The 12,622-nt window shown below is 39.4% G+C and overlaps 1 protein-coding gene across 1 annotated transcript in view; it reads right to left on the bottom strand.

Annotated features, from left to right (window-relative positions):
• Positions 1 to 9,323, bottom strand: part of Apbb1ip (amyloid beta precursor protein binding family B member 1 interacting protein) — a 105,463-nt gene extending 96,140 nt beyond the window's left edge. Inside the window, exon 1 of the mRNA XM_046442268.2 lies at positions 9,214 to 9,323. The gene's annotated coding sequence lies outside the window, so the exon portion shown is untranslated. The remainder of the gene's footprint in view (positions 1 to 9,213) is intronic.
• Between the last annotated feature and the right edge of the window lie 3,299 nt (positions 9,324 to 12,622).

Below are 12,622 nucleotides of genomic sequence, written 5' to 3'. Positions count from 1 at the left end.
CATTTTTTTTTTTTTGGACAGAATTTGCCAATTTTTAAGCACCTCTGAGTGAATCCTAATGAAAAAATGTGATAACTACATCAGTGGTGAGGAAATCATATTTGCAGCAATGGTTTGATACCTAGAACTCTCCTATAAATGGCAATTAACATGGTATACCTTTGAAATAAAGACGAATATATCTGTTCTACTGGAATTTAGAAAGAAACAAAGGTCGACACACATATGCGCACACACACACACACATACACACATGCACAAACAGTTCCTACCTTGCTGGAACGAGGTAGTAGAGGTAGTGTCTATAAAGTGTTTCTTAAAGTGTCTGGTACACATAGAATGCTTATTAGATATTATGTTATCACCATCATCAGTATTTATATTAGGATGTTCTCCTTTTAAAACCACCAGTGGTTTCTCCCCACCCCACCCCCACACTAGTGTGGGCACTCCTAAATCCACAATGGGATAGCTACTTCTGTCTGTCGCATTTCCAGTACCTACAGAGGCGAACTGCTGCTTATTTGTAGAACAGGTACATCTTTAAAAGACTGCGCCACTGGGAAGAACATCTGAAGTACAGTTTCTGGGACAGACTCTCAACCATTCTCAGCAAGAAAGAAATTGCATTGGAATCTCCCTGAGCCTTTTCAAACCATGCCCTGGGCCCTTTCAGCTCCATATTTCAATTTTACCACAACCATCCTCTCCTGAAAGGGAGGTAGGTGTCTTTTTGGTGTGGGGAACCACAGCAAGGAGAGTTGCTGTTGATGAGAGGGTGTTTTGCTTGTGAACCAGCAGGCGGAAGTAAAAGTGGAAAAAAAAAAGAGTTGACAACATGGTTGCCAAGGGCAACAGATCACATTTTCAAGATGTGGGTTTAGGGTAAACTGATTGGCCATTTACTTCCAGTTCTTTTTCAGTCCTTGTAGCTTTTAGGCCAAATCCAGAAAATAAAAGGAGGAGAGAATGGATAAAAAGCAAAGTAAGCAATAACAATTTGAGATTTCTTGGTTTGGTTGCTGGAGGGTTAATAAGGCAATCTGGGTACAGATTTAAATATGAATTCAAATCAGATGCTAGAAACAGCATCATACTAGTAGCAAATGCTGTTCCCCTCTTTTTTCCTTTAGCTTACTTCAGAATTCATCTACTGCCCTCCCTTCAGCTGCATAGCTAACATCGAGTGTCAGATGTGATATTTGTGTGTTTATCTCAAGTTGTGCTGTCTATTGCATCAGTCACTGGCCACATTCAGCTATTCAGCACTTGAATGGGATGGGTCTGGATTGAGATATGCTATACATGTGAAAAGATATTTGATTTGGAAGATTTAGCATAAAAAATAATTCATAATTTTACTGCTACTGGAATTTGATATAATTTCAAATAATTGATATTCATTAAATAACCTTCCTTATCATTAAATGAAATATATCATTAAAATTAACTCTATTGTTTCTTTTTGCCATCTGGCTTCTGGAAAGTCTAAAGCTGCACATGTGGTTTGCATGTTTCTGTTGGATAGCACTGTCTGAAGATTTACTAGACTTACCTCAGCTTTTGACTCAAAAGATGAACAGTTGTAACACATGAATGCAGTCTGAATATTACTCACCAAGGGTTAAATCAGAACCATCTCATTTCCTTTCCCATTGTATTTTATGTTCCAGCATTGCCAAACTGTTTCATGTCTGGTGTCTGGATAGCCTACTTCTGTATGGTTACCTGGAAATGCTTTTACCTTCAAAGTGCCTCTTGGTCCCCCCACATAATAATGTCTTCTCTACCGTCAATGTCTTTACGGTACTACTTCTGTACCTATCACTGCACGCTATACACTGTGATGTGTTTGTTTATAGGCCAGTTGACTGGAAGCTTCTAGAGATGAGGGGCCATATCTTATTTTATTGTATATCCGTCCATAGTGGCACTTGGTTGGCCCTCAATAGATATGCATTAAAACTGGAAGGAAAAACAACGTTCCATTTGTATTATGATAAGCATTTGATGCAACTAAAGTGAATGTTTAGTTCTGGCCCCTATTCTGGAAACCTGGCTTTGAGGATAGTGAAAGGAGTGAGCTGTCTCAGTTTCAGCTCCTCTATTTGACAGTGGTCTTAAGGCCATTTTCTTAGTACTCTGATCTGCATTTATCCACATTCATGGCCTAGCAACTTCATTTTTGTTTGTGGTTTACAACAAGGAAAATATAAAGTAGCAGAATTCTAAACACATGGACAAATAGTCTTGGCCTGTTAAGCCATACCATTTATGGAGTTGGGTTAGAAGAAGTCATAAAAATGTGGATGGAGATGTAGTTCAGTGATACAGTCCTTCTCCCTCAACAAAGAAGGAAGTTATTCTAAAAAGATAATACTGCATCTCAAACATAATCAGTTCATTGACTCAACTGTCAGTTGTAAATGTTATCAGCAGAGATGAATGAGTTTGTTAATACTATAAGCACAGTAGCCTTAATAAACATATTTAATCATTAACTTAGTTGTGATAACACATTGTAATACAATATAAAATCACCTGAACATATTTTTCAGGATCTCCCACCTCCAGCCACCATGAAGCCTATGCATAAATAATTATTTTATTTTTGAGATGGAATCCTAACAATACACTTAAAAACTGGATTTTTTGCCCTGTTGAAAACATGGTCTAGGAAATGGTCATCGTGTGCTTTTAGCAGCATTCCACAAAATACACTGGTCTTAAGGTCATTAATTGACACTGGCCATTAATATGACATATTATTATGTCCTAATTGTGCTGCCTGGATACCTATTAATGACTAAACTAAGTGCCAGTTACATTGATCTCTCCAAGGAGCTAATTCCTGCCCACTTTTGGCTTTCCAAATATCTTAGCAGGGTCTTCTGACCTCCTTCAGCAGCTCCTAGTAAAGCTTAATATTTTTCTTAACTCTTGAATCCATCTGAAATCCATCTGTATAAAGAGGAAGCTTCCTTTTCTTCCAAGTCCTGTCTTAGGTTTTGAAAACAGAAACATCTTTAACTTCTGGGCACAAAAATCTCCTTTGTGGAAAAGGCTTCTGTCCTTCCTCATTCAGAATCTTGTTTAAAGCCTCCTATTGCACACAACATCCACATCACTGGTTAAAATTTCATGGACAAATTAGGGGCTTTATATTGTTCATTTCTTGCTTTTCCACTTATTAAAAATAATTCTCATGGCCCTAATTATCACAGAAGTGGACTAATACTGATCAGCTATGTTCTTATTTTAGCTACATAGTAAAGATTACTTATCAGCACATTGCCAGGTTTTGGCAGAATGTTTAAGGGCTTTAGGATCCCAGAGATCTGGTTTTATGTTCAATTTCTTACTCGGTGTAATCTTGGGCAAATTTTTTAATCTCTCTAAATTGTCATTTCTACTTAGTAAAATAGGAATAATCACGGTATCTTCCTAGTTACTTAGCCTTATTTATAATAAGCACATCATTATTACCAATTGCTACTTTATATTCATAACCAAAACTGAACTTCTGATCTTAGTTGATGATGATTCCTTCCTTCTAGTTGTTTAGATCAAACTCTCTGGACTCATCCCTGACTTCTCTCTCTCTTACACCCCACATCCACTCTCAAGAAACCCTGTTGGTGCCAACTTCAAAATAAGTGTAGAATCCTGAAACTTCCTAATGGGTCTCCTACTTCTGTCTACTCCCTCCAGTGTATTCTCAAAATATCAGCCTGAACTTTTTAAATGGAATCAGCAGAATCATGTTATTTCTATTCTCAGGATCCTTCGATGGCCCTTCCATCTCACTAAAAGTAAAAGTTTTTACACTGACCAAAGGACCTTATGTGATCAGCAGTCTCTCCGCCTTCCTCATCCCTCTCCAACTACATAGGTTACTGGCTCCCTTGATCATTTGCCTATAGTCACACAGGCCTATGGGTAGTTCACCCATTATCTATGCCCTGGCACTCAGATCACAGTTCCCCTAGAAAACCTTATGGTTCAACTCCATCATCTCCTTCAAATCTTTGCCTAAGTCTTTATCATCTCAATGAGGCCAAGCCTGCACATCTTATTTAAAACACAACTTCACCTTGGTCCACTTAGTCTCTCTCTCTTTTTTTGTACCAGGGATTGAACCCAGGGGTGCTTAGCCACTGAACCACATCCCCAGGCCTTTTCATTTTTTATTTAGAGACAGGGTCTGGTTAAGTTGCTTAGGGCCTCACTAAGTTATTATTACCATTACTATTTTTACATAAAGGGCCTTGCTAAGTTGCTGAGGCTGGCTTTGAACTTGCAATCCTCTTGCCTCAGCCACCCCAGTTTCTGGGATTACAGAAGTGTGCCACTGTGACTCACAACTTACTCTCTTTTAGAGCCCTTTTCACTTAAAACTATATTAGAATTATTATGTGTATCAATTATTCTTTGTCTCCCCACTAGAACAGAAGCTCCATAAATGCTGAGGCCCTTGTCTCTTCTGTTCACCGATGGATAATAAGAACCTAGAATAGTGCTCAGCTAATATTTATGATTGAAAATGATTGATGTGTGTCTTTAAAGTAGAAATCTAAGTAATATAAAAAATTGGAAGTGTCTAAGTTATTCACTTATTACACTTAAAACCTTGATCACTTCATTAATGACTAAGAAACCACTATGTCTGTCATACTTACTCTTAACCATTTCTAATATTCTTTGCTTTTATGTTATTTAAAATAAATTATTTTTACTTGATGGAACACTGATCACTCCTAGAGTCAGTAGGGATCCTAATTTCAGTTTCCTCTAATCCCCGGTTTGACAACATACTTTGTAAATGTAGGTACATGATTCTTAAATACTTTTAACAAATTAGCACAATCAGAATAACATTACCTTTAAAGCAGAGATAGGGGACTATTACTAGGAGAAAGCCAGGAGATATGCTGGTAATACTGACATCCAGATGTTGGCTTTTTTATTATTTATTATAATGTAGATACGTATTTTGCTCTGCATATGTGCATATATATCATATCATCATTTGTATATATGAAATAATTTATAATAAAAATGGAGGAAAAATATAGTTCACTTGTTCTATTACTTTTTATTTTTCTTCAGTTTGATATGACATAGCTCTCTCTATATAAATCTTCCAGCCAGTTGTAGAAACATAATAGCTGTGTGATTAAGCATTTAACCCCTCTCCCAGCCCACAACCATCTCGCTGATGAATCTGTGATATGAAACCAAATCAGGAAGATTTCCAGCAGAATTTGGAAAAAAAAGTCAGACTTACTACTTTGTTGATTTAATCAACACAACAGGCTCTTGTGAGGGATTTGAATATAATAAAGATAAAAATAAAAACATGATGGCTGCTACAGCAGATTATTGTTTTCAAAAGACACATATAAAGAAAACAACTTCAAAATTGATTATAATTCTTGTCTTCCCACTATAACAAGCCAACTTCTTTGCTTGGTTACCTTCTATTCACCCTCCTTCCCTGACCCCAGTCTGGTGTAAGAGCAGGATATATGCTCACATAGCACGTGACTCAGGTCACAGGTAGAATTATAACGGCCTAGTTATGTTTCCTCTTCTAGACTATAAGCTACTTGAGGAGAGGCCCCATGCATTGCCACCATTTGCACCCTAGTCCTCGATATAGCACCTCAGGCACTAATATCATACTGGCCTGGTTTAAACATCAGCTGTGCATCTTATTTCCTGTATAAGTTTCTTACCCTCTCTGTGCTTTCATTTCCTCAACGATAAAAAGTGATAATAGTATAAGCCCAAGGTACAAGGATAAACAAAATGATAGCTCTAAATTAGTTAGCACAGCGTCTGGTACATGCGAGAGCATCCCTAATTTAAAAATTAAGATCCAAAATGCTCAAAAATCAGAAACGGTTTTTGAATGCCAACATGGAAAATTCTACACTGACCTCGTGTGAAAGGTCACAGTCAAACACGTCATACAACATATAGTTTATTCAAGGGAAAAAATTACTCTGCAGGCCCCATTAGGCTATAATATACAAACTTTTGTTTCATGCACAAAATTATTTTAAAATATTGGATAAAATTATTTTAGGCTACTGTATAAGGTGTATTGGAAACAAGGGAATTTTGTGTTTAGACATGGGTTTGATCCCCAAGATATCTCATTATGTATATGCAAATATTCCAAAATTAAAAAAAAATCAAAACCCCAAATAATTACAGTCCAAGCATTTTGGATAAGTTGTATTATAAAGAAACATTATAATAAAATATTATTTACTATTATCATATGGGGATCAAAGAGGAACCTGAATTGACAGAAGAAAAGAGGCCTCATAATATGATTTTAATGATTCAAGTTCATAGTTAATGCTAAGGAAATGTTTGGAAATGCAGTCAAGAATTCGAGCCACAGAATAATGTACTGAGAACGCGTAGTGCCCTGGACTGGAGTTACATTTCTATCTGCTCAAGCCTCACTGTTGACTGGAGGACCAAAATTTGGGACCAAAAGGTCAACTGGGGTTTAGGCAGCTTGCGACAGTTTGATGGTACCAACTAGAAGCGAATTGAAGTATTCAGAACATTTAGCAAATACATTTTGCGTCCTAACCCTGGTGATGGAATTGTCTAGATAATGGGGATGCGGTGGTGGCAGGTGCTGGTTCTCTGAGATGCTGTTCCTAGGCCCTGCCCTGCTGTGCTACTGTACAATCCAGTCTCTTAAATAGGGTGTAGGTGGCTCAGTACCTTTTCTCAGTGCTGTTTTCCCTTCTGTAGAAAAATATAATTGATATTTTTCTAGATACATTCAGTTTCCTTTAAAGTTCATGTTCTCATGATGATTATAACCTACATATAAACATCATCATCATACATATAAACATCAATATTTAACCAGTGTCCTTACCTAAAACCTTTCAATCTTAAAATCTGGTATTTATCATATACCTAAATTTATATAATAAAGGTTTAAAGTTCCTTGCCACTTAACATGACATTACTACACATAGCTTTTCATATTGAAAATACCAATTATGTTAATAATAATTGTTCTATCTTGAGGTTTTATTTAGTTCAAAATTGTTCTATTTTTCAAACTCCTAAGATCATTCTTTTGCTTACAGAGCAAACTCATGGGGTTCTAGGAAACTGTAAAGACTAATGTCTGTTAGGCTATAGAACATAAATTTAGTTTATTCTAAAATTTGTGGAATCACTTAAAGCCTTTAGGTATAAAAATAAGTAAAATAGAAGGGAATTACAAAGAAATGAAAATAATAATGCTATTTTGAAGAAATTTAAGATGGCATATAAAACACAAACATTTATGACAATAAACTTTATAAATAGCTCACTTTAGTAATAACATGGAAATATCTAAGTGTCTAAGTTAAAAAGGCAAAAAATGTTGTGGGAAATTGGTATGCAGCTTAGGATATAAATACAAAAAATTTAATGGGTGCTACATAGCCTAGTACTATGTGTAAGATTTAAAGTAACTACACCTTTCAAAGTTGTACTTTTTGAGAAATAGCAATTGAGCACTTTTGAAATATAACATTGACCTGTGGCTATTCTCTGTCTCAGTGTTTTTATTTTATTTTATTTTTTAAATACATGACAGTGAATGCATTACAATTCTTATTACACATACAGAGCACAATTTTTCATCTTTGTGTCTCAGTTTTTCAATAGAATGGGAAGTTGCTATTTTACATATAGGCTATGTAAACCAACACTGCTTTTTTACTTTTAAGAAACAGAAGACTTCAAACGTGTTCATATTTCAGAATTTAACAAAATCCATCAGCATTCTTCTTCTTCTTTTTTTTTGGTAGTGCTGAGGATTGAATCCACAACTCAGCATGCTAGTGCTCTACCACTGAGCTGTCTCAACCCCTTACAATCATTATCATTTCCTCCATTCTTACACAATCTAATCATCTCACTTTTCTGGTAAGTTATCTGAGGTCCAGAGAGGTTAAAACAACTTAAAGTCATCCTTGTCTAGCGAGTGGCAGATGTGGAGCTAAAACCCAAGTCTCAAATACCCAGAAAAGACACAAAAAGAAAAAATTATAAAGTATGAATAGTTTGAGGATGACATTAAATTTCACAACACATGGAGCTGACAGGAAATACCGTTGGAAACACTGCGGAGGATTCTTCACAGATTCTCTACTAATCTTGCTAGGCAGCATTTCTGGCCCATGTGCCATCCCGGTATTTCAGTGAGGCCCAGTGAAAACGGCACTATGAGTTTATTTAAAAAGACAAAGTTCTCTTTCTGAAATTTCAGTTTGGAGCCCCTGATTTATAAATGAGTGAAGTACCCTTGCCAGTGTTTAAGCCACATGACACCACCAGAAAGCATATCTGGAGGGGTAATACTTCCTTGTGTCACTCATTTCTCCTTCTCCAACAATCCCATTTAAAGTTCTTTCTGAAGCACTTTGCTGGAGTGGTTCGAGAAAACATGTTTTGCTTTCCATCGTGATACGAATACTAAGAAAGTCCTTTCCAGAAGGAAAAGAAGAGGTACACCAGCCAAAGGGGCAAGGTTTTTTATCCCCGGAGAGCTTGCCCAGGGATAGACAGACATTTTGGTTAGTTTTATTGACGCTACAAAAGGCACCTTTCCTCCAAGCCAAACTATAACTTTTGTCTGGTGTGCAGACTTTCTTCATCATATTTTAAAATGAAAAGGAGACTATTTCAGGGGGAAAAATGTAATTTTTGATAAAGAAGACGTAGTTGTCTGAGAGTTTTAAAGGAAGGAAACACTTTGAGATGTATCTGACAGCCATCGACAGGACTTGCATTTAAACTAGTGCCCTAAAGCGCCCCAGGAATTCCTCCAGATCCGGTCAGGTTGGGGCTCACTGGACCTGCTGGACCCTCGAGGGTGCGTATCAGTTCCCTGTTCAACCTTGTAGCAATTTCCTGGGCAGGAAATTAGTCAAATCTGATGAAACAGAATGCGGGGAAGCCTAGATGGAGACCCAACCCCTGGCGCGAACTGGGTTGAGTGCGGAGTGTACCCAGGGGACCCGCTACCCTCCAGGGTCCAGCAAGGGGCGTGCGTTCCGGAGGCCAGCGCCGGGAGCCGCCCCCGGCCTCGGACACCACCCGCGTGACACCCGGTCGGGTAATGCCCGAGGGGCTCAAGTTGCCGCTCGCTGGGTTCCCGACCCGGTGGGCGCCGCTTACCTCGACGGCTCTGCTGGGACGCGCGGAGAGGCGGCGGCGGGAGCGCCCGGCGGGCTGGGCAGCTGGGGGCAGGCGGCGGGGTAGGCAGCGCGGTCGCCCTCGGCTCTGAAGTCGGCTGCACCCTGGCTCGAGGTCCGCGCCTAGGGGAGGAAGTGGTGTCAGCCCTCCCCTTCCCACGCAGCGCGCAGACGGGTGGCGCTCGCCACGCTGTTTGCGCCGAGGTGCTGGGAGGGCGTCTGGTTAGGAGATGGGGACTTCAAAATAGGCTTAAGGGCTCCTGCAGTTCGCAGGCTGCTTTCCCCAAGTCATCTGGCCTGTGCCTTCTTTCCTTTTGTACCACCCCCACCACCACCTTTGAGTCAAAATGGAAAAAAAAAAAAAAGCCAACAACAACAACAAATAAAGGTGTTTTTTGTTTGTTTTCGTTTTTTAATTCTGGGAAAAATAGCGCCTTGCTCCTTCAACTTTTTCCCCACGTGCGGGGATCTCAGGAGCGTCCCCTGGCGAACAGACCCATCTTTGATATAGGAGGAACTAAGGAACACAGGGCCAATTAATTAATGGTTCCACAAAAAGCGTAGAACTCAATTTATTTTGCAAGGGTCTTCCTAACTGTCACTTCAGCCTTTTCTGTGCTTCCTCTTTTGGGACAGTTGTGTAAGGCTTCCTGGCTGCGCATTCCGCCCGCAGGGCATGAGGCAAAGGACAGCACAGAAGAGTGACTGGGTGCTGGGGGTGGCCAGGTGACACCTAGGGAGTCTGGGCCCCCGTGGGGGCAGGGAAGAAGGGTGTGCTCAGCATTTCTCAACCATCCGCCTGGCAAACCCCATCAGATATACTGACGAAAATAAGTGATGCAAATGCACAAGGTCCTTTGAGGCCCCACGATTTGTAACAGCAAAGGACTGGAAATGGCCTGTGACTGTTGGGAGTGGGGTCTCCTGAGAGAAAATGGTTGGGGAAGTCTGAAAATACAGAAGTTCAAAATCAGTTACGATTTGTAAATGTGGTTGAATTCATCTCCTCTTCCTTTCTACAGCTGGGTCTTCAAAGGCTCACAGGCAGAGGACTGTGGCAACGACATTAAGACATAAATTAGGCACATAAATTAATAAGAGGATTTCTGATAGATCAGTTATTTATTCAATGAGAAATTACTTATTAAGCACCTACTCTTCTAAGAACAAGAGAAATGGGGAAGAAAACAATTCCTGCTCTGGTAGATGGTGCATTCTAGTTGGCAAAAAACAGACAATTAAAAAAATTTAGTAGCTCACACGTGGAATAATGTGTTTTGAAGGAAATTAAAAGATGAAGTATAGAAAGTGGTAGGCATGGGAATCTGGATTCTGGGTTAATTAGACCCACTGAGGAAGAGCTATCTGATAACCAATTCTTGAGCCAGGCCTGAATTACTTAACATGAGAGATTGATTCATGTTGGAATTTTGGAAGAGAATATTCCAGGCAGAAGGGACAGTACCTTTGAAAGCCCTGAGTTAGGAGGATACTTGAGATATTGGAAAAACATCAAGGAAACTAGGATGGCTGGAGGGGAATGTGAGCGCCAGATAGAAGATGAGATCAAAGAGAAAAAGGTGGCCAGACTGTGTGTGGCCTGGCAGGCTTTTATGTGGATGAGACTTGGATGTGAGATGGAGAGCCATTGGAAGGTTGTGAACAGAACCTTAGATGCTATGTAGAAAGGAAAAGCAAGCAGTGGAGTGGGAGTGACTTTCCTGGGGGAGGGAAAGTGGTCAAGGAACATCTCTTGGTGAAATAGCGAGAAGGGACAGCCATTTGGAGACTTGGAAAAGCCTTCCAGAAAAGCAAGAAAAGGTGCTTAGATAGGGACACAGAAGGCTAGAAAGGAGGCACATCAGTGTGGCTGAACCTAGTAAAAGAGTAGGGCAGTGGTAGAGGACAAGGAAAGGTGAGTAGGGACCAGATCTAGCATGGCCTTGAGGTCAGTGTTGAGGATTTTGGGTTATAGTCTAATTGCAGTGGGAGCTATTAGAAGGTTTTCTTTTCTTTTTCTTGTTTTTTCTTTTCTTTTTTTTTCTCTTCTTCTTCTTCTTCTTTTTTTTTTTTTTTGATACCAGGTATTAAACCTAGGGGCACTTAACCACTGAACCACATCCCCAACCATTTTAAAAAAAAAATTATGCCTGAGCATCACCAAATTTCTGAGGTTGGTTTTAAACTTGTGATCCTCCTGCCTCAGCCTCTAGAGGCATATGTCACCACATACGGCCTATTGGAAGGTTTTTAGCATGATATAAATTATGGTATAATCCATCATACTGGCTGGTGATATTTGGGAAACAACTGAATAGGATAAGAGAAGCAGGAGAGAGAGAGAGAGAGAGAGAGAGAGAGAGAGAGAGAGAGAGAGAGAGAGAGATCCCTCAATAGGTTGTGGCAAGAGTCCAGATGAAAATGATTGTAGCTTTGATTAGAATCCTAACAGTGTGAATGGTAAGAAAAGTTTGGATTCAGTATACAGTTTTCAAAGTAGAATCAACAGCATTTGATGATGAGCCATGATGGTGGTGGAGCTGGGGAGCCACAGAAGGGATTAGGAATTAAATGTAAACCAGCATGATGGCAGTCGTGGAAGCTCTCAATAGAAAAGTCAGTAGGGACAAGCCATGCAGGGTGGCACGGACCACATCAGAGTTGTTTTCTCAGCCTAAGAACAATGAGAATGTGTTAATAATATTTTAAGCTGGCAGGTGAAGAGATTTAAATTTTAGAAAAATCATTCTGGCTATAATTTGGGGAATTGATCAGACAAAGAAAAGAATAGACACTGGAAGCTTCCCAGGCTAAGACAGGGAAGAGATTGTAATGGTTTTGACTCAGTTGGTAACAATAAAGAAATGAAAGAAATGGATGGACCAGAGGGATATTTGTAAGGTTGTTGGTGGGAGACTGTGATGACTGGACACAGGCAGAGTGAGGAAGAGGGAGAAAGAAGTCAAGACTGACTGTAAGAATCAAGCTTGTGTCCTGATGGCTGGAACACAATGAGTTTTATTTCAAACAAACTAAGTTTAATAAGACCTGAGACATCTGAGTGAAGTCTTCTCTGTAATACAAAGAAGAGTATAACTACAACAACATGGATGAGCCCCCAAATAATGCTGAGTACAGAAAGCCAGATTACAGAAGAATATTTATATAATGTTTGTGAAAATTCAAACTATTGTGACAAAAAGCACTGGGGAGAGGGGAGAGGAAGAAAAAGGGAAGGAGAGCCAAGTGGCACAAGGACACTTAGAATTGATGAACATGTCCATTATTTGGATTCTGGTGGTGGCTTCGGTGGATGGGTAGCTATGTCAAAAAGGATCAAACTGTATATGTTAAATATGTGTAGTAAACTATGTGTCATTTTGTACCTCAAT

Source organism: Marmota monax, unplaced genomic scaffold (genome assembly GCF_021218885.2).
Source record: "Marmota monax isolate L192 unplaced genomic scaffold, Marmota_monax_Labrador192_F-V1.1 WCK01_AAM20220418_F8-fsc00072, whole genome shotgun sequence".
In the NCBI taxonomy this organism is placed as follows: domain Eukaryota; kingdom Metazoa; phylum Chordata; class Mammalia; order Rodentia; family Sciuridae; genus Marmota; species Marmota monax.
The sequence above is the reverse complement of the archived record's forward strand: the minus strand, read 5'-3'. Positions and strand labels throughout refer to the sequence as shown.